At 39.4% G+C, this 14,900-nt stretch overlaps 1 long non-coding RNA gene across 1 annotated transcript in view; it reads left to right on the top strand.

Moving 5' to 3' along the window:
• LOC131578063 (uncharacterized) overlaps window positions 1-2,966 on the top strand; it is a 224,472-nt gene extending 221,506 nt beyond the window's left edge. The window contains exons 6-8 of the long non-coding RNA XR_009277370.1: window positions 199-312; window positions 453-514; window positions 1,203-2,966. This is a non-coding gene — a long non-coding RNA (uncharacterized LOC131578063). The remainder of the gene's footprint in view (window positions 1-198; window positions 313-452; window positions 515-1,202) is intronic.
• Window positions 2,967-14,900: the final 11,934 nt, after the last annotated feature.

A 14,900-nucleotide genomic window follows, 5' to 3' on the forward strand; every position in this document is an offset into this window, starting at 1 on the left:
GAAGCCTGTGGTAGCAGCAGGAGCCCAAGGTTGGTGCCCTGCAGGTACCTGGAAAATGAAATGTGATAGGTACACACCATGTTTCCTCTCCTTGCCAGGCTTGAGTGACAGGTATGAACTACTGAAACAGAACAGGGGAACTACTTGCTGAAGGGATTATAAAGACTTCCTTCTAATTATTTATCCCTTGTTTGTCAGTAACTCACAGGTATTTTTCTGGAACATGGTCGTGTTCAGGAGCAACGTGAACTTCCATTCAGTTCAGCATTAAATTGAGAATGGGTCCTTGCAAGCTCTTCTTCTCTACCTGTGGTAAGAAGCCTTGAACTACTTTAAAGAAAAAACAACGGAAATCCATTTCTCCAAATTCAAGCCTAATGCTGTTCCCATTCATATTGGTTGGATCAGTGTGCCTACCTACTCCAACATCAGGTTTTTATCTTTTCCTGCAGGAAATAAAGTTCTGAACCGTACCTTCTGTACCTTCTACCTAAAATCAGGAAGACAGTTTTGGGTAAGTAGAGTAGCCAAAGATCAGTTTTCTGAAATTGTGCTCACAAGCAACTAGCCGGAGCTTGGCTCTCTCAATTTGTTCACTTCTTACAAGGATGGCAGTGTTATGACTTTTGATACAAATGCAATAATCCAAAGAAAAACAAAACAACATGATTTGCACATTTTCTGGTATTAGGGATTAGTAATTAGGGATTACTATTAACTGCTGCTGTTATTTAGAAATACTTGCATATATATATATATGTAGCCTTTCTAATTTTCTCAAAAGAAATGGGAACAGGATTAAATCTGAGCAAGCTAGCTTAACATTTACTATGGTGACTAAAATAATTCATGGTTCATCTCACTTTTACCTTTTGTATACTAAACACTGAATAATTTCTCTCTGACATACAAGTACTATGCATATGCATGGCCCAACACTTCTACCTTGCTCCCTATCACTGCAGGAGGATTGGGATAATTCTTCTGTTTGTACCAGATAAGGTAGGACATTGGTAACAGCAGACCTTTTACTACCACTGCTGCAGATTTTGGGCTCCAAAAAGCTGAAATGTGCTGGGTGCATCCCTGACAGTTTTAACCTACTAAAAAAAAAAAAAAAAAAATTAAAAAATGGAACATCGCTGAAAGTTTCAAAGTTCAAAATTTAGCCAGCATCAAATATGGCATAATCTGTTTTTCAGAGGCAAACATGTGAGTGCTTAGAAGAAAATACTCCTGAACACAAGCCGTTGTTGAAGTTTACCTCTGATGACATCTTTGGGAAACACACTGAAACACCCCATAGGAACAAGGAATGCATAAAGCCTGCAAGCTCCTTAACAGGTGGAAAAGTCATTCTGTGACAGCTAAAAGATGAAATGAAAGAAAGGAGACCTAGTTCAACAGACATGAACTTTCTGAATAAAGGCAACTGAAAGATCAAGAGAATCAAGAAAATAATATGAGTGATCAGCAAGCTGGTGAGGCACACACCAAAAGTCAGCTTCAGGTGTGCTTCCAATCAGCTGCTTGTTTTGAGAAAACTTCACTTCAACTGTATTTTTTGCACTTGCAAGCTGGTTATCTGGACTAGCCTGATACTTAACGTGTACCCTGAGAGTTTGCTCTCCTTTTTCTGATGCTCTGTTGATGCCTGGCCTTGGTGTTTGGGCTTAGGGCCCTGCATGATTTAATTACACATTACAACATTGTATTCCCTTTTCCTTGGCTTTGCTTCCAGAAATCTATCAACAAACCTGTAAATTTTTTTTGTTTGTTTTTCATTGTCTATCATTTTTTCTTCTGTAAAATAATACTGCTCATGTCTTGAAGGTCAGTTAATGTTTTTTATGTAAACCTGCAAATGCTCATCCAAATGCTTTGGTCTCTGTTTAATGTCTTTCTCTGAATTACTTTCTTTTAATTTCTAACTTTAGTATTTTCCTCATCTTTTGTCTCAAATGATTTTCTTTAGCTAGCAAGATTTTTGATTTATACTTTCTAACTTCATTCTCTCTTATATTTCAAAGTGCTTGAAACATTATGATTCTCTATAAAAGTCCTTACTTAGATATGCTTTTTCAGAGACTCAGCTTCTCACACTATGTTTTTCTAAGAGTTTTTTTATTTTGGTGGTTACTGCCCTGACAGATGGAATTCTTGACTCTTCCATTTGAGTCTGGTAAGTAGTCTAAAAAAAGTTAGGTGGCCTTGCTCTCACTTGAGAGGTTGGGACTTAGTTTCTTTCTTTATTTACAAACAACCCAGAATATTATTAGTATCTATAGAGAAGATGGAAATATTGCCATTGGATCTAAACTGAGGTTCAGGGGGGACCACTGTTTTAAAAACAGTGAATTTAGAAGAAAATGTAAACTTTCTTAGTGTGATGAAACATAATGCATTTATTTGAAGTATGTTTCAAAAAATGACACTTGAATGAGCTTTGAACTTAGTATATGAGTTGATTTTCATCTCTGACTTTGACTTGAATAGCTGTCAAAATACTACTAATTATGATACTATTTTAATTTTTTTAGAAATTCTTTGTACAGTGCCTTGACGAAGATCATAACATAAATTTGGGCAGTTGTAAAACCCTTCCTTCTCTTTCTAAGCATTTACTCTTGGAACAAATCCTGCTGAAGTCCCTGGGAGTAAAAGACAATCTGGGAGAGTTGCTAATCTTATTCTTACCATAGCTGTGTCTTGCCTGCTATCCTGCTTTGTGTCTGTCAGGCTCACGATGGAAATAAATTATCCTTTGTCAATGTCTTGTTGGTATATTTAAATAGGTCTTAGAAGATTACTGAGACACAGTTTTCTCTGTAGAAATTCTGCTGATTTGAGTCTGTGGCATCCTGAACATCCAGTCATTTTGTTATTTTGTTTTTAATGACTATTTCAAAGTGATGCCTTTAACAACCAGCAGAGACCCTTCTAAATAAAGGTATGACATTTGTTCCCTCCAGTCTTCTGAAAAAGTTGTTGTTTTCATGTAGTCTGAAATTTTAGTTTTCTCACAATTTGCATGTCTTGTGCGTCTGGTAATTTTTTAAAAGTTTCATATGTTGGCAAATCAAAATTCTTCACAGCTGCTCCTCTTTATTAAAAAAATCAAACAAATGTCTACCCACCCCAAAAAGCCAATTCCCAAAAAAATCCCAAACCTAAAACCAAACAACAAAGCACAAGAAATTTTGAGATTAGTAATTCCCTGACATTCTGAGCAAAGATAACTGATGCTGGAAAATAATATAGCTCTCCAACAAAATGCCACAGATTTTCTAATTGCTTTCTTTAGGTCCTCCCAATCTAATGCCATCACTGAGTGTTGTATGACCTTTTTACTTCTGATGGATTTATTTTTTTCCCTACTACCTCTCAGCTTGTGATAAACTCTCCAATTCTTGTCCCAGCTTCCTGTTCCTGATATACAGAACACATGTCAGAACAACTGGCTTAGCTGGAAGTTAAAAGAAGAAAAAAAAAACAACAAACCCCCCAAAAACTAGAGACATAAACTATAAAATAAGAAATAAAGAAGTACAAGCACCAACCCAATATGAACTTTAGGGTGTTAAAATCAAGATTTTGGAGATTCTAGAGGTTCAGTTGTCATGTAAGTAAATCTGAGATTTTTTTATTTTTTTTTCACTGTTGTTGCTAATATAAATTTCTTTGGCTTGTAAAAGTTTCAACGAACCCATGGCTGTTTCTCATTAGTGGTGGCTGTCACTAAAATGAATATGTTGCTGAGTGTTCAGTTTCTGGGAAACGTGGTTGAAACACGAGCAGCTCTCTCGATGCAGAGCTCAGAGTCAGATGTTTTCAGAGGGGATGTTCCCCATTAAGTAATGACAGAGAACCATACGGAACACATTACAAATCGAAATACTGATTGATGAAGTGCCTGTGGTCAGCTCTCTACAGAAATGAGAATTTTGAACGTATTATCACGTCAGCATGGAATTGATCTCATGTACAATCACATTTTGTTTTCATTTCTTTTTTGCTTTACAGTCTCACACGTGCTGTTCCAGATCACGTTTATAGCGAGCAGAACCTCAGACTAAAGGAAATAAAGCATCAGGTTTGAGCTCTGATGTTTCATTGATTTAGCCAAGTTCACAGAAGCCAAATATGTCTGAGTTTGTTCACACAGCTGGTGAGCTATAAAGTCTTTCTCCCTATAGCAAACTTCTCCCCTCCTTCCAAGAGCTGGGAGAAGAGACTCAGAGTTTGCTGGAGCATGCGGACCTTGGGGAGGGAGAAGTGGGGTCACCTGGTCAGGCAGAGTGGCTCTTGTTTGAGATTGCATTTATCAGACTAAAAGCTCCTCTTTGTCTTCCCTAAAGTAGGTGCTTTCTGTCTTCCACTTAGCTCATGTGCAGGGGTTCAGTAAGGAAAATCAACTGGTTCATGCTGACTTTAGGACAAGATTGCAAGATTGCTCGATTTGTTTGCATTCAAGTTACTTATTATTCTAGTTGTAAGTTCAGGTTTGTTTCAGATACAGTGACCTCTTTTGTTATATACAGAAAGCAAACAGGGCTGAGTGTATGAAACCTGTGTACACAAATCTCAATGAATGCATGTCTGAGTCACAGTGTATTCAAAGAAAAATATATAGTCAAATGGTAAATTTAGAACCTTGGGTCAAATAATCTAGCCCATTCCCCCCCCCAACAATTCTTAAATGGTGCTTCAGTAAAAGCGTGAGCTAGAATAGACCTAGAAACATATTTAGTGCAGTGTTATGAACACTTGAGTATTTCTCCTTTCTGAGATCCCAACATGAGATTATTAAAGTGGTAAGGCATGTCAGGTGTGAGAGCTTGTCTTGCTTGTGCCTTTGCTAATGGAAACTCACTCAAGTGAATAGAGTTGCTTGGTTTACATTTGCACAGCTGAAGCCACGGCTTGGCCTAGGACCTAAAAGTTAGAACATAAGGGAAAAATAACAATAAAATATCTACTAATGCCTAGAGATGTGAACAGTGGACTGAATCTAAAATTAAAAACAAGGAGAGAGAAATATCAGGCATTCATGTAAAGAACTTGGGTAAAATTTAGGGTCTATTTTTTCATAATCATTGAGTTCAGGCAATTTGACCTAAATTTTTGGAATTGTTAAGAATGCAGAATCCTTAGCTGAGTTTTCTGAAAATGAAATCCTTGAGGCTTATAGCAAAAATTAAATCTCCTAGCCCTCTTAAATACCTGTTAATGGTTGGGTTTTTTTCTAAGAATTAGCCATGGTAAACTGTCTTCCAAGGTTTTGATTTCCGCCCTTCAGAATTCTACAGATGTTCTTCAAAATGCAGAACAAACGTACCTTCCTGATCAGCAGTTTCTTACTTTTCACTTTGTGTTTATTCATGTCAGAAATGTGCACTGGTATGTAAGGAAACAATAGTGTTTAAGTGCTTAATTATTTCAAAGGACAAATAAATGTGGAATAATATGAAAAAATATTTACAAGCAGCAGGGATATCAGATTTCAAGTTATCTGTAGCCTTCATAATTATTACAATGTTCTTGTGTTATTAAAAATACAATGCAGATATCGTAGTGATAGAAATTATGAGTAATTAGCTGAGATTCTACTGCCTTTCAGATATTTAAATCAGGAAAACTCTGGAAGTCTTTTTGACAGCGATGGTTAATCTTTGGCAAGAGATATGGACTTTTGGTGGGGCTGAAGGGCTTTCTGGTAGGAGGAAGGTTGGGAGAGCTGAAACTGTCATTCAGATTGCCTTCTCATGTACAATTTTCTTGCCATACACAGACCCTGCAGCCTTTGTGGCTTTTCATCCAGCACTATGAGCTCAGCTCTCAGAAATGTTGCAGTTGTATTTTTGGTACTGTCCAGGAATTGCAAGTTTGAGCTTAGATCGGGCACAGATTAGAAAAGACTCATTGAGCTTTTATCTGGCATGAGGTTCAGATCTCATGAATCCTGTTAGTCTTGGAGGATCAAATATTCCAAAGTCCTCACTGAGACTGCTTCCCTAGCCCAAGATGAGCAATAGTCACCGTCCTTTTCTGAACAGGAGAGCATCTCGGGTGAGATGAGGGAAAGGTTGATGGCGCTTCCTCACACTTTGGGTGTATCTCAGCAGGACTGTCACTCCCATAGTACAGTTTGGCCTGCGATAGATGATTGAGGCTTTGCTGCCAGAAACACTAATTATTATTGGACTGGGTGCACACATGCACGTTTCTGGCATTGTTACCAGTAGGTAGGTTTTGTGACTTCTAGGCTTGTTCTGCTCTGACAGGAAGCAAAGGTGTGGCTCCTGGCTCCTAAAGCTGCTCCAAGCAAGGGCTGAGCAGGCTTGCCCTGCAGAGCCCTGGCTATGTGCCTGAGCTGCTCTCCTGAGCTGGAGCTAGCACTGATGTCAATGTGTGGTGAATAAACAGAGCTGCAGAGTGCGGTCAGTCAAACAGGTTATCTGCAGGCTTGGGCTGCCTTTTTTTCTTTCCAGCACTAGGCACCCTAAAACTGATAGACTACCTCAATGAACTTGAGGTTTTCCTATGGATCAGACAAAATAAGGAAATTCCTCTTTTGCCTTCCACTGAAAGTTTCTAAGCTTCTCCTGGGACCTAAATCAGAGAATTGGGAATCTAAATATTATTGAATTTATCTGCTTCAGAGCTTGGTTTTTTCCTGTATACACATGAATATAACAGTGTATTTTTTTCTTAGATAAAAATATTCAGATAATATTATGTGAATTGCTATAGCTGTAGTTACCATTTTCCACAAGTACGCATTATGGACAGAGACTTGCCAATGTAATCATCACTAGCACAGATTTCTCTTTCGTTATTGTTTCTTTTGAATGGCTGTGTTGGATTTTGTTCCTTTGAAGAGGATTACTTTATTTTTTTAAGTTGCCAGATCTTATGCATTTCAGCAATTCTAAAAAGAATATTTTCAAAATGGTCACGTAACTAAAGATTTTCTCTCTTTCTCAGATGTGATCAAGTGCTTATATGTGGGCCTGGAAATGCTATTACCTGCCAAAACACTAGTGAAACTGGTGTGACACAGACCTCTAAATCTTCTGACACTCTTTTCTCATATAGAAGATCTGGCACTAGTACAAGCATTTAGGTTACTGGTATGTGTTTTTGTTGAAAAAAATCCCAGTACAACAACAATTACAGATATAAAGGCATCCTATGTTGTTTCTTCCCTGTACTGCTATTTCCTTTCTAGGTTGAAATAGGTGATACCACTCAGAGTACCAGTATAACTGCACCAATATTAAATGTTGTATTAACTATATCTGATATCTTGTTGAAAGTTGTGACAGGTTCCTAAGTGTTAGTCTGTTCTGAAACTGAGATTTAAGGTCTAATTCCACAAAACTTCTTTGCTTTCTTTTTAGATTGGGAACTTTTGTCTCTTTGGCTCTCTTGGAAGATTTTTCTGTGGTTGTATTTATGTTGCCAAATCAGATTGGGATTCAGACTTCGGGTAGGACTTTGGGTGTTATTATTTTTGTTTCATAATAATGATAAGACAAGCATTAGGAACAGTGTGAATGAAGCCTTTAAGTAAAGCTTGAAGTTTTTGAGGCAGAACTGTTTCTCACCAGAAAAAATCTATACTAATGTACTTTATGAGACTTATTTTGAGCTTCCCTAGAATTTTTGAGGCAGTCATCTGAGATCTAAATAGCAAGGCTGCCTAAAAAGTAAACAAATCCTTTTAGATGTGGTGAGCAGATCAGACTGGCTATGAGTTCCAAGAATGTACAAAATTAAATCTATTTAGTTTAGCAACAGAAATGTTACTGCACAGCGATAGCACACACGTGACTCATCTCCAGTGTCGCAACACCATTAACCAGAGAGATTTGCCACAGAGATGACTGTTCTTGGCCCTGTTGGGAATACCAGTAAGAAGTCTAACCACTGCTAGCTGTGCTCTTTTTTAACTCATGTGTTAGTCATATACAGAAAAATTTATTCTCAACTAAGTCACACTGAGTAGCACCAAAGCATTGCAGTTGCTGGATTTCCATGGGCACTCCAGGACTCGTTAGAATATCCCAGCCTGGTGATCACATCTGGCAATCAGAGAGCAACTTGAGGTCTAGTGTTTCAACAGAAAAACTGGTTTGGACCTGTGCTTCCTGGTCAGGATCATGTGTTGATCTGCAGTTTCAGTCCTATTAGGTTATTGATTATGTAACACTAATCATTACTATTTTCCAGAGTGACGTGAGGTTTCTGCCACATTTTGCTTTTCTGGAGTGATGTGAGACACAACCCTCACCCCTCAGAAAAAAATCCCCAGGCCTCTTTTTTTTCTGACCATATCACCTGTATGATGCAAAACTGTATTTGCTAGAAGAATCAGAAGATACTGCAAAACCAATCATGCATTGTGCAGTTTTGCTTCTTTTTATCCGTCTCATTTTTTTCTGAATTGTCTGATTACTGAAAAGCATTTAATACAAAAGGAGAGAATAAAGCAAAGGTAGGACTTTTCATTTTCTTGGGGCCACCCAGCTCCCAAGAGATCTGAAACAAGAGGGCCCTTCTAAATCCCAGAGAAAGAGCATGTTTTTCTGTAAATGCTCTCACATTCTCTCTTGCTCTCACTTGCTTTAAAGCATACATCTGACACAAATTAATCTGCAGGGTTTTTAGTAATTTCCCATCCGCTGCTGGGGCAAATTAGACTTGCTGATGTTGTTTTGGCCTAACCCTGAAGCAGCATGAAAGGAATGGCCCAGAGGGAGAGCGAGCCTGTTCTCCTTGGCTCTTCTTCCATGTACTCTCCAGTCTGTTCAACAACAACAAAAAAAGTTCAATTGGCCTGAAAGGCACTGAAAACCCCTCTGTAGTACCTTAAAGGACCAAAATTACTTAATTAATGTGGAGACCATTATGTGAGGTTACCATATGAATGAGTAAGTGGACTGCCTGAGTTACAGAGCAGGAAAGAGGAAAGGATATCTGAGGTCAGACTTGTCAGGGTAAAGGAATCCTAAACAATGAGGGCATTGGTTTAAGATTTGAGGAAGAATTTGAAAAAAGAGCCCTGAGAGTGAAATTAAATGAAGCATGGGAGAGTATTAGTGGAGATTAGCAGTGCAGTGAAGGAACCCAGAGCAGACTGCCAATCGCCCCTAAGCACAGGCAGCTTTAACTGGGCTGATGCAGACAGGAATTAGGCAGTACAGGAGTCTGACTGAAAACTATTTTCTTGGGCAATGTTAAAGAGTTTTTCTTCCACATCCCCTTTCTTTTACTGACTTCTGAAAGTAAACGTGTCCCTGTCTCAGCTGCATGTGGGTTTTTTCTGCCAGGCACACTTATGACAGAAGCAGATAAAGCAGAGTCAAGACTTGAAAAGTACTTGGGCACTCTCAGTGTAAATGTGAGATTCACTTAGTAGCAAGGGATTGTCATTGCAAATGTGCTGCTTCAGATGAAGAGAGGACAAAGCATAGTGAAACTAACAAAATTAATGCCTCTGCTTATAGCTGAAGTCTGGGAGACATTTGCTTACATATAGATACTGGTTTAGTGAAAAGTAGACTATTTTTCTGAAACATGAGTACTTACAGTGCTTTTCACAGTTCTTTGAGGCCATTTCAAGGTTTTTCTCCTTGGAGTTTTTCTTATTAGTTCTAGTTTCCAGAAAGTAGTATCTATGATAGAATAAGTATCCAATAATGAGATGAAGGTGACAATATTTCGTAAGGTGTTAACTGCAGTAATTATTTTATTTGCTTTGGTTTCATTTGCTGTCTTCTTGAAACAGTACTCACATACTCCAGAATAAAAATCCTGACTCTTGCATATGAGTTCCTAGTGCATGTCCTACTGCTATGACCAGAATTCTTGCTGAAAGCAAGGGGAAAGTGAATAATATCTCTGAAAATACTTTTATTGTGTGCTTTTACACAAGACAATAGACTAGATCTTGAGTAACATTTGCAAAACCATCCAGAGAATCCCAAAGTAATACCTGCCAGAGCCTGTAGGAAGTCAGAGATCATATTTAGACCCTGTTTTTCAGATATAACTAATGACCCCAATTTACTGTATGGTTTGGGAGGACCTAAGAACTTTGGAGAACAGTAATTCGGTGTTAAATCCTGCTGTACTGTGATAACCAATAGTTAGCTGAGTATCTGGAAGAAGTTCTTTATTGTGGAGGTGGTGGTTGCCCAGAGAAGCTGTGGGTGCCTCATCCCTGCAAGTGTTCAAGGCCAGGCTGGATGGGGTTTTGAGAAACCTGGTCCAGAGGAAGGTGCCCCTGCCCATGGCAGGGGGATTGGATCTGGATGGTCTTTAAGGTCCCTTCCAACCCAACCTCTGTTAATATGGATTAATTCCTGTCTTTTAAAAGATGCACTGTATCTTTAGCAATAAGTACTCTAGTTAATCTTGTGTTTTACAGCTGTAAGTCTTCAACACCGAGCTTAGACTTCCACAGCAGCTCCTGACGTTCTCTTGGGGCATCAAGGGAACCTGTGTGCCTAAAGTGCCTCTGGGTAATGGACTGAAATGCTTATGTTGCCTTGTGAAGAGTCTTTCCTAAAACTTCACTGGTGTCCCTAAAACATCTGGGTGCTTCTGGGAAAGTAAGGGGGGGAAGGTGGACCCTAAGGGGGTGAAGGTGGACCCTGATTGTCAGCAATCATAGTAGTTTTCAAGTGAAAACTCTTATGTTTCACTGAAACTGCCGTCTGGCTGACACTCTGAAATGGAGTGAATTAGTGGAATCCACACAAATATTGCTTCATTGCATAAACTGCATTTCAGAAGCAGATTGGATGACATTTTCATGTTCCCCTTTCCAGCAATTGTTTAATTTCTCTGCAAAAGAATAATTTAAGTAATTGGAATTTTCCTGCAGGATAGGAAAAAATTACCCGCCTTATATTCCTTTCTTTTTTATTTTCCCATCTATTATTTTAATGGAAACCAACATTTTTTTTAAATATTAAATACCATTAGAGGCCTCCCATAACCAGAGATGTGTGGGAAATACTTTACTAACCTGCACAACTTTTGTGTTTTCCTAAACCTCCCTGTTCTGCTCTGAGACAAAACCAAGCTCCTTTAAAGGCAGGAGTACTCATGCTTGTGCTGCTACATGGGTGGTACCATTATGAGAGTGGTAAGTAACCCCCCAGAAGTTTCAGCTTCAAAATACCTCATTTTCTTCCCAGCCAAAGGAAAGGCTGATAATGAAAAGTTCCATGATTTCATTCTCTCTCCAGACTGAACAGGCATACTTGCAGGGCACTGCCCTTCAGCTGAGCGCTCTGCAGGTTAATATGAAGGCCATGAGAAGTCTGAACTAGGTAGGAATCAATAAAGATTGTGACCTCACATGTACTTAGCCCACCTGCCTTCAAAACACACCTTGCAGCCTGGCTGAGTGAGGATTGAATTCCCCTTGGGAAGCAATGTTGCTTTGGGAGACTTGGGACTCACAGTCACCTGCTCTGTAGCTGTCATGCAGAACTTCACTGGGAGTTCACTGGAGCTAGACCTGACTGGTATGTTCCACCTGCTCCAGAGGAGCTGTGTGTGAGGTGCTTCAGCCATGCTTTGCAGAAGAGGTGAGCTCAGGCAGTCAGCAGCAGGTGCAGCTGCGAGGCAGAACTACCTGTGGAGCCACAGATGAGGCCAGTCAATGATGGCATGTGAATTTGGACACAGCAGAAAGCTGCCAGGCAGACCTTCAGAAAAAACCCCTAAAACCCTGGCCAAATGTATTGTGTGTGTCTGCACTGGATTATTATTTTTTTTTTTTTTTGGTTGTGATGTTTTTTGTGGAGTTTCTTTTGTTTGTTTTGTTTTGGGTTTTTTTAGGTATTTTGCGGGGTTTTTTTCTGTGTTTTTTTTTTGGTTTTTCTTGGCTTTGGGTTTTTTTTCATAAAAAAGAAAATCACAACATATAAATAAGAAACAGAGATGAAGTTAAAGTGGTTTTGTTGAACTCTAGAGCTAAACAAGCTGACAGAAGAATTGCACACCCTCTAAACACCCTCTGCATTTCTTCTGCTAACAGTAACATATGTGATGCTCCTGCTAATTTTGACTTGACCATGACTTACTCAATATGCTGTCCTGTACTGTAGCACTGACATATAACTTACAGCCTAAACAGAGTTAACAGCTGAGTGTGACTTTCTGTGAACATAATGTATAATGGCCAAATTTTACAAAATATTAATCTATTCAGTACTGGAGGACATGTTTAGCTAAGAATATTCTTCCTATGAAATACGTTGCAGACGATGTATTCCTTAGCAATAAACTACCACTGTTTCTCCACTCCCGTCTGAAAAGCACACCGTAGTTTTTATTGAAAGATTTTTGTGTTATTTCAGACTTTAACCCTGATATTGCTTCTTCATGAAATGTAATTAAAGAAATGTGATTTCATTTTAAGGGTCTTAGCCAGTTCATAGCAATTAGAAATACTTTGCCTTAGAGTCCACAAAGGAGAGACTTGGATTTCGTAAACTTTCATGTCTTTGTCATGTGCGAACCACAAATATATTAACTTCCAATGATTCACAAATTAAACTGATGAAAATAAAGGCAGGGAGGCTGGTAGCGTCATACTTTATAAGAGTCTGTGAAGGTTTGGGGGGTGGATTTATTATTTAAAATAATGGAAAACAGCCAAAATCAAGAAAAAATGAGGGACATGTGATATAAAAAACTACAGTTTTCTTTTAAAGGACTCTGCATAACTATTCCATCATAAAGGTTCTTTTTAATGGCTGGTGCTCCTTCTAATTGGTCAAACTACTTAAGAAAGTATTTCAGTGCAATCATTAGCATAGAAAGCCTGATTGTTTATGCCTTTTGATCACTGATGGCTATCAGGGAAGAAGCTGGATTTTAATAATCTTGAGATGGATGTGTGGAGTTCTGCCTGCCATCCACGCTTCTTGCTTGTAACACTATATTCTAAGATTCTTAAGTTCTGTAGAGATATCATCTTATTTCCGCTCATCAAATGTTTTCATAATCAATGCCCTTTTTGTACTATCTGTTACATGCTATCCAGTGAGCTCCTTGGGAATCAAATAACTTAGAAGGAAGGGAGAGAGAATATGTTCCTTTTGTAGGTTGTGGGGACTATATATGTTGCACCTTGGAGATAAATACTGGCTTTTGGATTTTTAATGATGTATCAGGCTTCCTCTGATTCAATGTGAATTGTTGTAGGGGCTAAATCATCTGCATCTGCCATCTGGATTTCATCTCTTCATATTTTACCCAGGTCAACAAGATCTACCAGAGTGGTGATAAAGGTATTTAAGCAAAGAAATATATGCTCTGGTTTTGGTTTGGCAAGTTTATTGGCATGTTCATTCGCTTTGAAAATTGAGAAGGAATCCTTTCAGGTGGCGCTTTCCTACAACATATTTACTGTTTCTAGCCTTGAGACATTGTTGCCTTACTGGGTTTTGCTTTTCTCACTTTCAAATCAGCCCAGAGGCAAGATGCACACTGTGAAGAATGACAAATTGTAAGTTTGCTGGTCTGATTACATACTTTCAGTACCCAAAATAGTCCATGGCATTTGTCATGGGCTAAACTCATTCTTAGCATCAGTGGGTGCTCTGATAGTGCATGGTCCTTAGTTACACCTGGTAATAGAAATCCAATGATAAGGAGCTGTTTACTCCCTCAAAAGCAGGGAGGCCCTACAGGAAGACATCAACAAATCAGAGGACTAACCATGTGAAGTTCAACAAGGGAAAGTTGATTCTGCACCTGGGATGGGACAACCCTGAATGTGCAGACGGGGGAATGTGATGCTGGAAAGCAGTGCCATGGAAAGGACCTTGGGATCCTGGTCGACGGCAAGTTGAACATAATCCAGCAGTGCCCTGGCAACCAGGAGGGCCATTAATGTCCTGAGGGACATCAGGCACAGCATGGCCAGCTGGGCAAGGGAGGGGATTATCCTGCTCTGCTCTACAGTGGGGTGGCCTCACCTCAAGTGCTGGGGGCAGTTCTGGGTGCCACAATATCAGAAAGATATGAAACTATTAGAGTGTGTCCAAGGGAGGGCAACCAAGAGGATGAAGGGCCTTGAGGGGAAGCCATATAAGTCTGTTCAGCCTGGAGAGGAGGAGACTGAGGGAAGATCTCATTGCAGTTACACCTTCCTTGCAAGGGGAAAAGGAGGGGCAGGCATTGATCTATTCTCTGTGGTGACCAGTGACAGGACCCCAGTGAACGGCCTGAAGTTGTGTCAGGGGAGGTTTGGATTGGATATCAGGAAAAGGTTCTTTCCTGAGAGGTGGTTGGGTGCTGGAGCAGGCTCCCCAGGGAAGTGGTCACAGCACCAGCCTGACAGAGTTCAAGTGTTCAGACAATGCACATGGTGTGACTCTTGGGCATGGTGCAGTGCATGGCCAGGAGTCAAACTCCGTGATCTTTGAGTGCACCTTTCAACTCAGCTTATGCTATGGTTCTGTGAAATTCCTTGGAAAGTGTAATTTTACTATCAGGGATCTGTAACTGTGTCTTTTCTGGACTGAAACCAGCAAGATCTTCATACTTAAGAGATCCATTATGTGTGCACACATAAAGCAGAAATTTTGATCTAGAGGGGAACTGTACTGGTTGTAGAGACTTGCTGTTGTCATGGGCAGTAGCCAACAGTAAAGCTGATTTTTAAAGTCTGTCAAATCTAGTGACAAAAATCTCTTTGTTGGGTAGGTAGATGGGGTATTTTATGCTAATCTGTTTCAGAGTAAGGCTAGAAAGCAGTTTTTAAAACCACAGTTGTTTCTGAATTCAAAGTTGTGTTTCATGAATCATAGGCTCACACTCTGCATAGGTAAGCTCCATTATTTTGAGCTGTCTTTCAAAATGTTGATGGG

Source organism: Poecile atricapillus, chromosome 3 (genome assembly GCF_030490865.1).
Source record: "Poecile atricapillus isolate bPoeAtr1 chromosome 3, bPoeAtr1.hap1, whole genome shotgun sequence".
NCBI classification, from domain to species: domain Eukaryota; kingdom Metazoa; phylum Chordata; class Aves; order Passeriformes; family Paridae; genus Poecile; species Poecile atricapillus.